Below are 15,753 nucleotides of genomic sequence, written 5' to 3' on the forward strand. Positions count from 1 at the left end.
CAGCGTATATATAGAGAGCTTTTTGGGATCCTTTAGCGGAATTTTCCCTTTAAATGTGGGGTGCCCAGGTCCTGACCAATGATATGGTCCCTTTAAGGGGGTTTCCTCTGTGGTATTGCAGTCAGGGTTCCTCAGTGGTATGGCATATACATGGGTTTAAGCAGAGATGGAGGAAGAATACTCCATAGTGTAAGATGCTTCAACAGGTTTATTGTTATTAAAACAGTTTAAAAATACTCACAAACAAACAGTCTGTACAAGCAGTGTATAAACGAGCTGCGGGCTCGGTCTACGTCACTTCCTGGTTGCTGAAGTGACGTAGACCGAGCCCGCAGCTCGTTTATACACTGCTTGTACAGACTGTTTGTTTGTGAGTATTTTTAAAAACTGTTTTAATAACAATAAACCTGTTGAAGCATCTTACACTATGGAGTATTCTTCCTCCATCTCTGCTTAAACCCATGTATATGCCATACCACTGAGGAACCCTGCCTGCAATACCACAGAGGAAACCCCCTTAAAAGGGACCATATCATTGGTCAGGACCTGGGCACCCCACATTAAAGGGAAAATTCCGCTAAAGGATCCCAAAAAGCTCTCTATATATACGCTGTTTCCTTACAGCGGTAAGGTAAGGGGACATCCATTACTGGTATATACGGGACCACCAAGGCCATATCCCCTTCCACCAGCACCACTGCCATTCCCATTGCAACAGCTCCACATCGTATATCTTGTTGAAGAAGTCACATCCTATGTGATTTTGAGAATAATCGCAGCACTTTGCACTGAAAACTGACTTTTTGTCTGATACACTTATATTTTTTGTCACTGAATTATTATTTATGTTTGAAGGTTTGCCTATGTGCACCACAGCTGAACACTTGCACTTTATGCGATTTTAGGATCGCAACACGCTGCACTTTTGAATGTTATATTGTGTTTTTTCTTCTTTTTTCTTGTTTTTATTATTTCACGGTTTTATGTTGTAGATTTTACACTAATAGCAACAAACATTATTGTTTTATCAGCCACAGCGGCACATTTGCACTTTTATGCGACTACAGGATCGCAACACGTTGCACTTTGGATTTTATATGAATTTTCACTATTTTATGTATTTATTTTGTGGACTATTAGTAGAAATGAGTGTTGCTGTTTAAACTAGTCACATAGATATACCCAGACCTGTATTGTTTACTGGATATCCCCCCATTGCGAATTTTATATACTGCTTTTATCAATAGATATATCCTCCTTGTGTACAGCGCACCACTACCCTTCTTACTCATATTTGGTTGTAGACTTTGAGCGGAGATATCTGAATGATGCCTGCGGTTACAGGCATCATTCAGATATCTTCTTTTTTTTTTTCAGCCAGCGATTCCCTTCACCATAAGAACAATCATAACGGCCGTTCAGTCTCTTGATCGTTCTTATAAGTGGGGGTAGGGGACGCCCCGTCCTCCGGTGCTTCTCCTGACTCACCCCTGCCATCAGCGAACCAGAGAAGGAACCAACCAGTGGCAGATGTTGACCATAGAGATTTCCAGTGGACCATATGGTCCCCGGAGTCTCTATGATCATTCGGAGGCTGGGTGCGATGTTATGACATCACACCCGGCCTCTGCATTTGAAAAAAAAAACAAAAAACGGGAAGTCAGGATCTTTTTTTATTTTTTTTATTTTTATTTTTTTTTTATTTCAGGTTTCCCAGCATAGGAAGTGAGCTCTGGGGATTTATTGACCTCATATCTCACTGTAAAGAGGGCCTATTCCTATTACAAAGGATGTTTACATTCGTTGTAATAGGAATAAAAGCGATAAAAAAAATTTAAAAATAAAGAAAGCATCAAACTAGAAAAATAAAAGTAAAATTAACAAAAAAAAAAAAACATTTAAAGTGCCCCCATCCCCAATTGTTCATTCACAGAAAGCGTACGTAAGTCATGCCCACATACGTCAACAACATTCAAAGCACACATGTGAGGTATCGTCACGAACATTAAAACTAGAGCAATAATTCTAGCACTAGACCTCATCTGTAACACAAAACATGTAAACTGTACAAAATTTCTAAAGTGTCGCCTATGGGGATTATTAACCACTTCCAGACCAGCCGCCCAGTGTTACTGCGGCAGGTTGGCTCCCCTACGTGAAACCACGTAACTGTACATGGGCTTGCATGGTCCAGATAGCAGGTGCGCGCCCGCTACACAGAGGGAGTGCTGATGCTCGTGGCCGACAGTCGCGATAACCACCGGCCATGAGTGATCATCACCAGGAGACACAGAACAGGGACGAGTGTGTGTAAACACACACTTCCCTGTTCTGTTCTGACAGGAGTGACAGATCGTGTGTTCCTATTAGCTAGGAACCACAATCTGGCACCTCCTGTAGATAGTCCCTCCCCCTTCAGTTAGAATCACCTCCCAGGGAACACAGTTGACCCCTTCACCGCCCCCTAGTGTTAACCCCTTCACTGCCAGTGACATTTTTACAGTAATCAATGCATTTTTAATCGCACTGATCGATGTATTAATGCCAATGGTTCCACAAATGTGTCAAAATTGTCCGATGTGTCCGCCATAATGTCACAGTCACAATAAAAATTGCAGATCACCGCCATTACTAGTAAAAAAAAAAAAAAATAATAAAAATGCTATAAAACTATCAACTATTTTGTAAACGCTATAACTTTTGCGCAAACCAATTAATATACGCTTATTGCGATTTTTTACCAAAAATATGTAGATGAATACATATCGACCTAAACTGAGGGAAAAAAAAAATTTTTTTTTATATATTTTTGGAGGATATTTATTATAGCAAAAAGTAAAAAAACTTGGCTCTTTTTTGTTTATAGCGCAAAAAATAAAAACCGCAGAGGTGATCAAATACCACCAAAAGAAAGCTCTATTTGTGGGGAAAAAGGACATACATTTTGTTTGGGTGCAATTGTCAGTTAAATCGACGCAGTGCCGAATCGCAAAAAAGTGCTCTGGTCAGGAAGGGGGTAAATTCTTACGGGGCTGAGGTGGTTAAGTAACAACGTTTGGCGCTATTCCACAAGCGTGTGCAACTTTTCCGTGTGCAACTTTGAAACATGACATGTTGTTAGCCCAATTTTTAAATGGATACCTAACTTTACTGGGTGTTTTTTTTCTCTTTTTTCTTTTCTTTTTTTTTTTTTTTTAATGCATGAAACTATCCGAAGGGACTAGCGGAACATTTTTTTTTTCCATTTGATACCAGAACGTTTGATATTCATTTAATCAGTACAATATTCGTCCAAAAAATAAATTGGAACACCAAGACCACACATGCTCAGAAATGACAGAATACATTACATCACTTCTGAAGTTGTATTCTGTCATGTCAAAATTTTTGTTACTTAAAGTGGTTTTAAACTCTCCCCCACAACTTTGTCCCATGTAAATCAGCATAAAAAACCCTAACGAACACTGCTTGTAGATATCTCCTTACTTGCTTAGTATTGTTGTAATCCTTTTTGTTCTTTAGAATGACGTCACTGAGCATGCCCAGATCTCCCCTGATTTACGGCACACTCTCTATGTGCTTGTCTATCTGTTATCAGGACTTCCTAGGGTACACAACACTGAACTCCCAGGAAACTTCATAATCACTCAGAGCTTCTCCCTACACACCATATGATATCACATGCAGTGTAAACCTGGCCATTACTGCAGTCTTATCAGCTGATAAGACTGACATAGTCAAACACTAGATGATCGGCACAAGTAAATACTATGAAATAAAACAAGTCAGCTATGAACAGGGAAGGAGGGTTACCATAGAAATATTGGATTGAGAAGGAGGCTTGGTTAACAGGAAGTGCTCAATGTAAGGGCAGAAATACACTCCACTGTGGACTCAGAAAACAATACTTAAGATGTTTTTTAAAGTTTCTTTAAACAGTAAGTAATATGCGATTTGGGCTGGATTACAGTAGCTATAGTTTGAGAATTACTTATTATAATGGACTAAATGAAAAGAAGCATCAGAGTGGGAGAGTTTATTTCCTCTTTAAGAATCCTCTTCCTTTTCAAGATATGAAACTAGCATGCAAAAAAAAAAAAAGAAGAAGAAGAAGAAGAAGATCATTCATCCACTATTCTCATTGTGTGTACAAGGCTTAAAGAAGAAGTATGGCCAACCATTTTTTTGACTGTACTTCTATGGATCACAGGAGTGCAGTTTGTTCTGCATTCCTGTGACCTGTTTTCATCCGAACGTGGGCTGAAGCCTGCGGTCAGCTGACATCACAGAGCCGTTGCTGGCTGGGGAAAGATTGGGACCATAAATCCACCCAGAAGCCTGGATCGGCACCTTGCTCAGCCTCAACGATCCACTGAAAGCCTGGACCAGCCCCGCCCACCCCTCCACAGCCCAGCACTCCAGTGAGCGCTGGAGGAGAGAACTCAGCAATCAGCTGTGTTTGATCCCTCGGTTCTCACTTAGAGCTGGTGGGGGGACAGATCTTCAGTGAGAACTGGAGGGATCATCAGATCAATGCTGCATCTACTTAGGCGAGTATAAAGGTTTGTTTTTTTGCCTTTGGAGAATCATCTTTTAATAAAATATCCACTCTACACTATAAGACCCACATTACGACATACAACAATGTATCACCAATATCAAGCATGATGTATTCAAAAGATCCAGTCATTCACTCTGCTTTGAAAGTGTCAAAACACTATTCCTGTGCGGTGCTTACATCAACGCCATTGCTATAGTCAATGACGTCATCACACATGGAATATGCATGAAGGACATTAAAAGGGTTGATTAACTAAAACTGGAGAATGCAACATCTGTTGCACCTCTGCATAGAAAGCACTCCTTCCAGGTTTTTTGCCAAAGCTTTTTTTTTTTAAATATCTGAAAAGTGTGGAGTGCATTTGTATTCAGCCCCCTTTTACACTGATAACCCTAACTACAATCTAGTGGAACCAATTGCCTTCAGAAGTCACCTAATTAGTAAATAGAGTCCACCTGTTTGTAATTTAATCTCAGTATAAATACAGCTGTTCCATGAAGCCCTCGGGAGGTTTGTTAGAGAAAAAACAGATTCATGAAGGCCAAGGAACACACCAGACAGGTCAGGGAAAATGTTGCGGATAAGTTTAAAGCAGGGTTAGGTTATAACAAAATATCCCAAGCTATGAAAATCTCACAGAGTAATGTTCAATCCATCATCCAAAAATGGAAAGAGTATGGCACAACTGCAAACCTACCAAGACATGGCCGCCCACCTAAAAACTGACAGGCTGGGCAAAGAGAGCAGTAATCAGAGAAGCAGCCAAGTGGCCCATGGTAACTGGAGGAACTGCAGAGATCCACAGCACAGGTGGGAGAATCTGTCCACATAAAAAAAATTAGTCGTGCACTCCACAGATCTGTTCTTTACGGAAGAGAGGCAAGAAGAAAGCCATTGTTGAAAGAAAGCCATAAGAAGTCCAGTTTGCAGTTTGCGAGAAGCCGTGTGGGGGACACAGCCAACATGCAGAAGAAGGTGCTCTGGCCAGATGAGGCCAAAATTAAACTTTTTGGCCTAAAAGCAAACCCCTATGTGTGGTGGAAAACAAACAGTGCACATCACCCTAAACACACCATCCCCACTGTTATACATGGTGGCGGTAGCAGCATCATGTTGTAGGGATGCTTTTCTTCAGCAGGGGCAGGGAAGCTGGTCAGAGTTGATGGGAAGATGGATGGAGCCAAATACAGGGCAATCTTAGAAGAAAATCTGTTAGCCCTTGTACACACGGTTGGACATTCCGATGGAAAACGTCCGATCGGACCGCGTTGTCGGATAATCCGACTGTGTGTGGGCTCCATCGGACAAAGTTTTAGAGCTGGGCTATAAAATTTCCGACAACATGATCCGATTGGACTTTGTCCGATTGTGTGTAGAGAATTCTGATCGGACAAAGTGCAACGCATGCTCAGATCAAATTCCTAGACCAAAGCTATTGGCTACTAGCCTGAACGTAGTCCCGTCATAACGAAATAACGTCATCATGTTACGTACGATCGGATTTTCCGACAACTTTGTCCGACCGTGTGTATGCAACACAAGTTTCGGACAAAATCCGTCAGACAGTTGTCGGAATGTCTGACCGTGTGTACAAGGGTGTAGAGTCTGCAACAGACTTGAGACTGGGGTGGAGGTTCACCTTCCAGCAGTACAACGACCCTTAACATACAGCCAGAGCTACAATGGAATGGTTTAGATCAAAGCGTATTCATGTGTTAGAATGGCCCGGTCAAAGTCCAGACCTAAATCCAATTGAGAATCTGGGCAAGACTTGATAACTGCTGCTCACAGACACTCTCCAGCCAATCTGACAGAGCTTGAGCGATTTTGCAAAGAAGATTGGGCAAAAATGTCAATCTCTAGGTGTGCAAAGCTGGTAGAGACATCCCCAAAAAGACTGCAATTGCAGTGAAAGGTGGTTCTAACAAAAGTAATGACTCAGGGGGGGCTGAATATAAATGCACGCCACACTTTTCAGACATTTGTGAACATTTTTGAAAACCATTAGAGCACAAATAATCATTAAAGAATCAGATTGTGATTCTTCTCCTCCTCCCCCCCCTCATGATTGTAACAAAGCATTTTCCTGATTCTATGCAGAGTTCTCTGTTTACAGCTGACAGCTGTCTAATGCCATGTACACACTACCGGACTTTTTGACAGCAGCGGTCCGACGGAACTAGTCGGTCAATTCGATCGTGTGTGGGCTCCATTGGACCTTTGCTTGCCAAAAATCCCGGTGGACTTTAGAAATAGAACAGGTTTTAAATTTTTCCACCGGAACTCCGCCGGATCGAGAAATCCGTTCGTGTGTATGCTAGTCCGACGAACAAAAACCGACGCTAGGGCAGCTATTGGCTACGAATTTCCTTATTCTAGTCCGGTCGTATGTCATCACGTTCGAATCCGTTGGACTTTGGTGTGATTGTGTGTGGCCAAGTCCGTTCATTAGGAAAGTCCGTCGGAACGACTGTCGGGCATAATCCCTCGAAAAGTCCAGTTGTGTGTACGCGGCATAAAGAAGAAAAAAAAAATAAGAAAGAAAAAACAGGCAGCCTGCCAAGTTTTTGACGAAATCACTTAGATGGAGATAAACAGAAAAACTGTAATTGCCCGTACATTACGATCCGAATATCATACCAAAACGGTCATGGAAGGATCGTTCAATTTTTGGAATCGTGTGTACACTACTTTTGATCACAACCGCTCATCCGATATCATTTGATCGGACATGCATGGAAATTTTCCTCGTACGATTCCAGATCGTACGATTTTCATTTACTCAGTATAGTTGTCGTTCCGAAAATACAATACAAATACACTACAACACATGACATCACTTGTGATTTTTTTTTTCTATCGTACGAGAATTTGTGACTTTATTTAGCTATTCAATTTCTACTTGCGATTATTAACCGAAAACGGTCGTATGATATTCGGATCGTGTGTACGGGGCATAACGCTTCGTACTTTTAGATCAAAGGAATGAATTTTGGTCTGTAAATAAGGGAAGTTTAAACACTTAAAGACTAAACCTTTTTCTGACACTTGTTGTTTACAAGTTAAAAATCTGTATTTTTTTGCTAGAAAATGACTTAGAACCCCCAAACAAACATAATATTATATATTATATATATTTATATTATTTTTAGCAGAGACCCTAAAATAGTTGTTGCACTATTTTATGTCACACTGTATTTGCGCAGCGGTCTTTCAAACACAATTTATTTGGCTAAAACACACTTTAATGAATTAATTAAAAAAAACTAAAACAGTAAAATTAGCCCTTTTTTTTTTTGCATAATGTGAAAGATGATGTTACACCATGAAAATCGTGATCTTTATTCTAAGCAAAAAAAAATAAAATTGCGATTCTCATTTTGGCCAGAATCATGCAGCTCTAAAAACCATTTATCATTTTCCTTCTACTTCACAATTATGTGACAATTTGTGTTGGTCTATCACACAAAATACATTTCTGTTTTTGGTTGTAACATGACAAAATGTGGAAAATTTCAAGGGGTATGAATACTTTTTCAAGGCACTGTAAGTTGCATAGCACGTGGTGCAATTTTTTTTTTTTTTTAAAGATTTCATATGTTTAATTTTTGTTATATGGGCGCTGCACTATTTATTGGTTTATCATCTAGTGCAATCGTTTAGAAGTAATAGACGGGAGTATCTAATAAAGGTGCAACTATATGTGACGTGTATAATAACTATGGCCAGATCAGAAAAAGAATAAAAAGCATGTTTGGACAAAAACAGAAGTGTGATTATAGTAAATATCTGATACACATACTGCAGACAAAGAGTCAGGACTGCTTAAACTCTAGATTGTCTGGCAGAGTCATCACATTAAATATTTATAGTGTTTAACAAACTGTCACAACCAACTGCAAGTCTAAATGTTCAATACAAACTGAACCTTGGAGGTACAAAACATGCTCCAGGGTCCTTTCACACGGGGTGGATCAGTGATGATCCGCCCCGTGGATATCCGCTTGCTCAGAGGGTATCGCCGGAGCGATCTCCGCTGAGCAGGGAGATGACAGGTCCGTCTCTGCACACTGCACAGGGAGGGACCTGTCACAGCGCCGCTCTCCCCTATGGGAGATCGGATGACGACGGACCGCAGTGTCCATCGTCACCCGATCCAATCCGATGATGGATGGAAAAATAGCTTTTTGCTCCGTCACACTTTTTCGGTTCGGAGTGGGTCGGATGTCAGCGGACATGTCACCACTGACATTCAATGCTCTATAGAGCTCTATGGAGCATACGTTCTGGTCCGCCTGAAAAACTGACAGGTAGATCTGAACGGATCGGTAGTGTGAAAGGGGCCTAAGGCTCGATTCACATCTATGCATATTGCTTTTGAGCGTTTCTGCAGTGCTTGCCGCGTTTTTACCGTGTTTTGCGTTTTGTTTTTACAGTGTGGTTGCTTAGCAACCATCTATATACAGTGTAAAAAAAAAAAGAAAAAAGAAAAAATAAAAAAAAAAAAAAAAAAAAAAGGAAAAAAATTGCAGCAAAAACGTGGTAAAAACACGGTACTTATGTTTTGGATGCTGGTCCATTGACTTCTATTAGATGCAAAACGCTGCATTTTGCATGAAAAAAAGTCCACGACCCTTTCCAAAACGCAGAGGCACAAAAATACATTGATGTGAACATGTTCCATAAGAACCCATGTTAAAAAATTTCCCTGCATTTCTGCAAAATGCATCAAAAAATGCATTAGTGTGAATCAAGCCTTGGGCCTCATGTACACTGCTGCTGGTGAACGGACTTTAACCACCTCAATTCTTTTGGTGGTATTTAATCACTCCTGGGTTTTTAATTTTTTCAAAATAAAAAAAAAGAACAAATATTTAAAAAAAAAAAAAAAAAGGTACAAATATTTTGGAAAAAAAAAAGTTTTTCTTAGTTTCTGTCAGTAGATTTTATAAATAAGTAATTATTCTCCTTCACTGATGGGTGCTGATGAGGCAGCACTGATGGGCACTGATAGGAAGCACGGATAAGCGGCGCTGATGGCTGGCATTGAGGGGCAGCAGTGATGAGCACTGATGGGCAGCACTGATAGCCACTGATTGCTGCCACTTGTGGGCACTGATTACTGGCATTGCTGGCACTGCTGGGCACTTAATTGTAATCAGGGCACTGATGATCAGTGCCCCGATTACATCCCTAGATGTCCTCTGTGAGGAGATGCCACTGATTGGCTCTCCTCTCCTCACACTCTGTCAGTGTGAGGTGAGGAGCACCGATTACTGACATCTCCGTGTTTAAATGTGACCGGCTGTGATTGGACACAGCCGGTCACATGGCTTTTTACACAGATAGGGGTTGTGCCGTGTCCTAGCAACCCGGAGCAGCTGCGATCACCTCACTGCGCGCCCCCAGGGGAGCGAGAGAATGGTCGTTCGGGGAGGCTGTCATATGACGTCCACCCAGAACAAAAGCCGCACCACCCAGCCATCATTTGACGGTAAGCAGGTGGCAAGTGATCAAATCGGAGTTCTGCTTAATAAAAAAATAAATAAAAGTCAGCAGCTACAAATACTGCAGCTGCTGACTTTTAATAATCGGACACTCACCTGTCCCCGATCCATCGATGTGGGGGAATGAAGCATCGCTTGTCTCCCCCTCCTCTCTGTGGCGCCGGCATTGTAACTGTGGGAGCCAGGCACCCACTGCGCATGCGCGAGCCACGCCACGATGGACAATCATGTGACATGTCCCAGATGATTGCCGAGAGGGAGGGGAGAGAGGCGATCTCCCTCCTGGTGCCACTGGGACCCTGAAAAGAGGGTACATGCTGACCCCCCCTCCCCCCCCAAAAAATAAAATTAAAAAAATGACATGCCAAAAGTAGCATGTCAGGGGGTCACCTCCCTTAAAGCGGAAGTTCCATATTTGGGTGGAACTCTGCTTTAAGGAGCAGTTAGACATTTCTTTCAACTGCCCCTGAACTCTCCTCTATGTTATCTTATCAGTAAATGCACACAGGGTCGTTTACAGTCACTTGTAGGCAGTTGAGTTTAGAGGCTTTTTTTGGAATGCAAAAAAAAAAAAATGGGTTTGAAGCCGAGTTTATGAACATTTATTTGGGCTCAAAAATCATCACAGATAAAAAGAGAAATCCTAAATTAGAACAAAAGAGAATGGAGGCCTTGCCCTTCCGGACTTCATAATATACCTGTGTGCAGAGTCTATAATTAGGATTATTGATTTCACAATGTGAAATATAAACAACGGGTAACCCTTGAAGAAGATATTTCTTTACAAATCACTCTCATGGATCAAACCCCAGTTTCGGCCTGGGAAAAGACAACACTTTTTGCAACATCAATATTAAGGGCCAGTTCACACCAGATGCAGTTCCGTGCGCTTTTTTTATGCACAAAATGCATGCAGTGTTTTCATTGTATTTCAATGGCTCTAGTTCACACCATGCAGTCAGGTTCTGCACCGGAAAAACTGACTGCATGGTGTGATCTAGAGCCATTGAAATACACGGAAAACACTGAATGCCTTTTTAGTGCAGAAAAAAACACATGGAACTGAACAGAACTGCGTCTGGTGTGAACTGGCATTAAAGATATGGGACACAGGGATGAAAGGAAATGCCCCTCTACACTGGATGGGCCTATGACAATGACCCCGCCACTTTCTAACCCTGAATTCCCACCAGCATACCAAGACATTATGGAAAATGTCATGCTCCCAACTTTGTGGGAACAGTTTGGGGGTGGCCCCTTCCTGTTCCAACATGACTGCCCAACAGTGCACAAAGCAAGGTCCAGAAAGACATGGATGACCTAGTTTGGGAAGGAGGATCTTGACTGGCCTGCACAGAGTCCTGAGCTCAACCCGATAGAACACCTTTGGAATGAATCAGACTGTGAGCCAGGCCTTCTCATCCACATCAGTGCCTGACCTCACAAATGCACTTCTGGAAGGATGATTAAACATTCCCATAGAAACACTCCTAAACCTTGTGGACAGCCTTCCCAGAAGAGTTGAACTGTTATAGCTGCAAAGGGTGGACCAACTCAATATTGAACCCTACAGACTAAGACTGGGATGCCAATAAATGTCATGTGTGTGTAAAGGCAAGCGTCCCGATACTTTTGGTAATATAGTGTATATATGTATTGCGGTCAGTAAGTGGATATTACCCCATCTGATTTATGTATCTGGAGAAGTATTGTCTTCTTTTATAATGAAGAAAGTACAAGTGAGAGATGCTGATGTCATACAATGTGGAATGAATGATGTGAAAGTGAAAACTCCTTCCAGCACACACTGCACATCTCCCCGACAAATGACGAGGATAGGTCGGTGTACTTGGGGGTTGATCGTGGTGTGTGTAGCGATCAGATCGGTGCGGTGTTGTGTCCTCCCTCCAGGCCTGTTGTGTACTCTCTGTGATCACCTGTCTCCCCCCCCCCCCCCCCCCCCCTACACTCTGCTGTCATGACAGCTCAGCTATAGAAGGAAACAGATCTCACACACAGGACATACTTATCAACACACAACACCCCCACCACATCCCTGACACCAGGACCCCCCAATTCCCCGGGTCCCCCCAAGTCCCCTCACCCGCTCCGGTCCCCTTTACCTGAGTCTCATCCCAGCAGATCTCACCCACCAGCCGCACTGACAGCCTGCTAGAGGTCAGCTGATCGCGGTGGGCGTACCTCAGCACGGTACAGGGGCGGGTCTTCAGCCAAGAGGCGCCCTGGAGAGACCTAGAAGCCGGGAGGGGGCGGATCCTGCCGAGTACACATTACAGTGCACGGGGACGGGGAGAGCGAGGGACCAAACTTCCTCTGTTATCGGATTGTGTGGTGTGGATGGGTTTATGGGGGTGTGCTGAGCCCCCTGGCCACCTCCTCCGCCCTGGATACTCTGCCCGACCGCTGAGCTCCTTTCCCATTCCACCACTGTGTGAGCACAGCTGACATCACATTCCTATACACTGCCAGTCACCATCTATCTGCACTGGGGATTCTGACTGCTACAGATACACACAGAACGGCAACATTGCTGGGATGGGAAAGGAGCACAGCCAAGTGCCCTGCCATCCTCGTCCTCTGACTGACCAGGGGCCATCCCCGTCCTCTGAGTGACCAGAAGTGATCCCCGTCCTCTGACTCTCCAGGGGCGATCTCTGTCCTCTGACTCTCCAGAAGTGATCCCCGTCTTCTGACTCTCCAGAAGTGATCCCCGTCCTCTGACTCTCCAGAAGTGATCCCCGTCCTCTGACTCTCCAGAAGTGATCCCCGTCTTCTGACTCTCCAGAAGTGATCCCCGTCCTCTGACTCTCCAGGGGCGATCTCTGTCCTCTGACTCTCCAGGGGCGATCTCTGTCCTCTTACTCTCCAGGGGCGATCTCTGTCCTCTTACTCTCCAGGGGCGATCTTTGTCCTCTTACCCTCCAGGGGCGATCTCTGTCCTCTTACCCTCCAGGGGCGATCTCTGTCCTCTGACTCTCCAGGGGCGATCTCTGTCCTCTGACTCTCCAGGGCGATCTCTGTCCTCTGACTCTCCAGGGGCGATCTCTGTCCTCTGACTCTCCAGGGGCGATCTCTGTCCTCTGACTCTCCAGGGGCGATCTCTGTCCTCTGACTCTCCAGGGGCGATCTCTGTCCTCTGACTCTCCAGGGGCGATCTCTGTCCTCTGACTCTCCAGGGGCGATCTCTGTCCTCTTACTCTCCAGGGGCGATCTCTGTCCTCTTACTCTCCAGGGGCGATCTCTGTCCTCTTACTCTCCAGGGGCGATCTCTGTCCTCTTACCCTCCAGGGGCGATCTCTGTCCTCTTACCCTCCAGGGGCGATCTCTGTCCTCGGACTCTCCAGGGGCGATCTAGGACACCGGAAGTGACATCCGTGATACGAGTGGAACGCTCGGTTGTTTCGATATGCAAACTGTCTGCTTTATGTTTGTAAATACCTTTCCATTACTTTTTTAATTAATAAAAGTTTTTACGTACTTCACCAATGGAGCCTACCTCTCTTTTCCCTATGAGACCTTGACGTACAGTGCCTTGCGAAAGTATTCGGCCCCCTTGAATTTTTCAACCTTTTGCCACATTTCAGGCTTCAAACATAAAGATATAAAATTTTAATTTTTTTGTGAAGAATCACCAACAAGTGGGACACAATTGTGAAGTGGAACGAAATCTATTGGATAATTTAAACTTTTTTAGCAAATAAAAAACTGAAAAGTGGTGCGCGCAAAATTATTCGGCCCCTTTATTTTCAGTGCAGCAAACTCACTGCAGAAGTTCAGCGAGGATCTCTGAATGATCCAATGTTGTCCTAAATGACTGATGGTGATAATCAAGTCTCTGTATAAATGCACCTGCTCTGTGATAGTCTCAGGGTTCTGTTGAAAGCGCAGAGAGCATCATGAAGACCAAGGAACACACCAGGCAGGTCCGTAATACTGTTGTGGAGAAGTTTAAAGCCAGATTTGGATACAAAAAGATTTCCCAAGCTTTAAACATCCCAAGGAGCACTGTGCAAGCGATCATTTTGAAATGGAAGGAGTATCAGACCACTGCAAATCTACCAAGACCTGGCCGTCCCTCTAAACTTTCAGCTCAGACAAGGAGAAGACTGATCAGAGATGCAGCCAAGAGGCCCATGATCACTCTGGATGAACTACAGCTGAGGTGGGAGAGTCTGTCCATAGGACAACAATCAGTCATACACTGCACAAATCTGGCCTTTTTGGAAGAGTGGCAAGAAGAAAGCCATTTCTCAAAGATATCCATAAAAAGTCTCGTCTAAAGTTTGCCACAAGCCACCTGGGAGACACACCAAACATGTGGAAGAAGGTGCTCTGGTCAGATGAAACCAAAATCTAACTTTTTGCCCACAATGCAAAACGATATGTTTGGCATAAAAGCAACACAGCTCATCACCCTCAACACACCATCCCCACTGTCAAACATGGTGGTGGCAGCATCATGGTTTGGGCCTGCTTTTCTTCAGCAGGGACAGGGAAGATGGTTAAAATTGAGGGGAAGATGGATGCAGCCAAATACAGGACCATTCTGGATGAAAACCTGTTGGAGTCTGCAAAAGACCTGAAACTGGGACGGAGATTTATCTTCCAACAAGACAATGATCCCAAACATACAGCAAAATCTACAAAGAAATGGTTCACAAATAAATGTATCCAGGTGTTAGAATGGCCAAGTCAAAGTCCAGACCTGAATCCAATCGAGAATCTGTGGAAAGAGCTGAAAACTGCTGTTCACAAACGCTCTCCATCCAACCTCACTGAGCTCGAGCTGTTTTGCAAGGAAGAATGGGCAACAATTTCAGTCTCTCGATGTGCAAAACTGATAGAGACATACCCCAAGTGACTTGCAGCTGTAATCGCAGCAAAAGGTGGCTCTACAAAGTATTAACGCAAGGGGGCCGAATAATTTTGCACGCCCCACTTTTCATTTTTTTTATTAGTTAAAAAAGTTTAAAGAATCCAATAGATTTCGTTCCACTTCACAATTGTGTCCCACTTGTTGGTGATTCTTCACAAAAAATAAAATTTTTATATCTTTATGTTTGAAGCCTGAAATGTGGCAAAAGGTTGAAAAGTTCAAGGGGGCCGAATACTTTCGCAAGGCACTGTATATACTGAGTAATCAACACCAGCTGTGGGGATAATACCAACCTGCCAGGAGTAGGGATATAATGTCCTGGATTGTCTACCTTTTTATTGTTCTGCTGTTAACCTTACAGCAGTAAGGTAAGGGGCCACTCCACCTGATGTGCGTTGAGCACTGAAGAGGCACAAGAGGTTAAGCCCCATACACACTATCAGATTGTCTGCTGATTTTTTCCTTCAGGTTTACCAAAACCATGTAGTACAAGGGCCTGCCTGATTGCATACACATTGAAACTCCTAAGGTTTGACCTCATATTATATGGTTTTGGTAAATCTGATGGAAAAAATCAGCAGACAATCTGATAGTGTGTATGGGGCTTTACACTCACTGGTTTTCTGGCACTCTTTATCTGGAGAAGCACCTTATGAACCACGTGTCACTTTACTTTTATATAGAGACTCAATTTTTTTTTTTTTTTTCATTTGTTATATTTGCACTGTGTGACTCACACTTATGCCAGTATTGATATATTTGTTTATTTATTGTGCTGGATTTTGTTT

The 15,753-nt window shown here is 43.2% G+C and overlaps 1 protein-coding gene across 2 annotated transcripts in view; it reads right to left on the bottom strand.

Moving 5' to 3' along the window:
- Positions 1-12,316, bottom strand: part of ALS2 (alsin Rho guanine nucleotide exchange factor ALS2) — a 152,249-nt gene extending 139,933 nt beyond the window's left edge. For both annotated transcript variants that reach the window (XM_077448586.1, XM_077448585.1), the window contains exon 1: positions 12,192-12,316. The gene's annotated coding sequence lies outside the window, so the exon portion shown is untranslated. The remainder of the gene's footprint in view (positions 1-12,191) is intronic.
- Positions 12,317-15,753: the final 3,437 nt, after the last annotated feature.

This window comes from Lithobates pipiens, unplaced genomic scaffold (assembly GCF_037356315.1).
Source record: "Lithobates pipiens isolate NorthernLeopardFrog02 unplaced genomic scaffold, aLitPip1_a1.2 Scaffold_22, whole genome shotgun sequence".
NCBI lineage: Eukaryota > Metazoa > Chordata > Amphibia > Anura > Ranidae > Lithobates > Lithobates pipiens.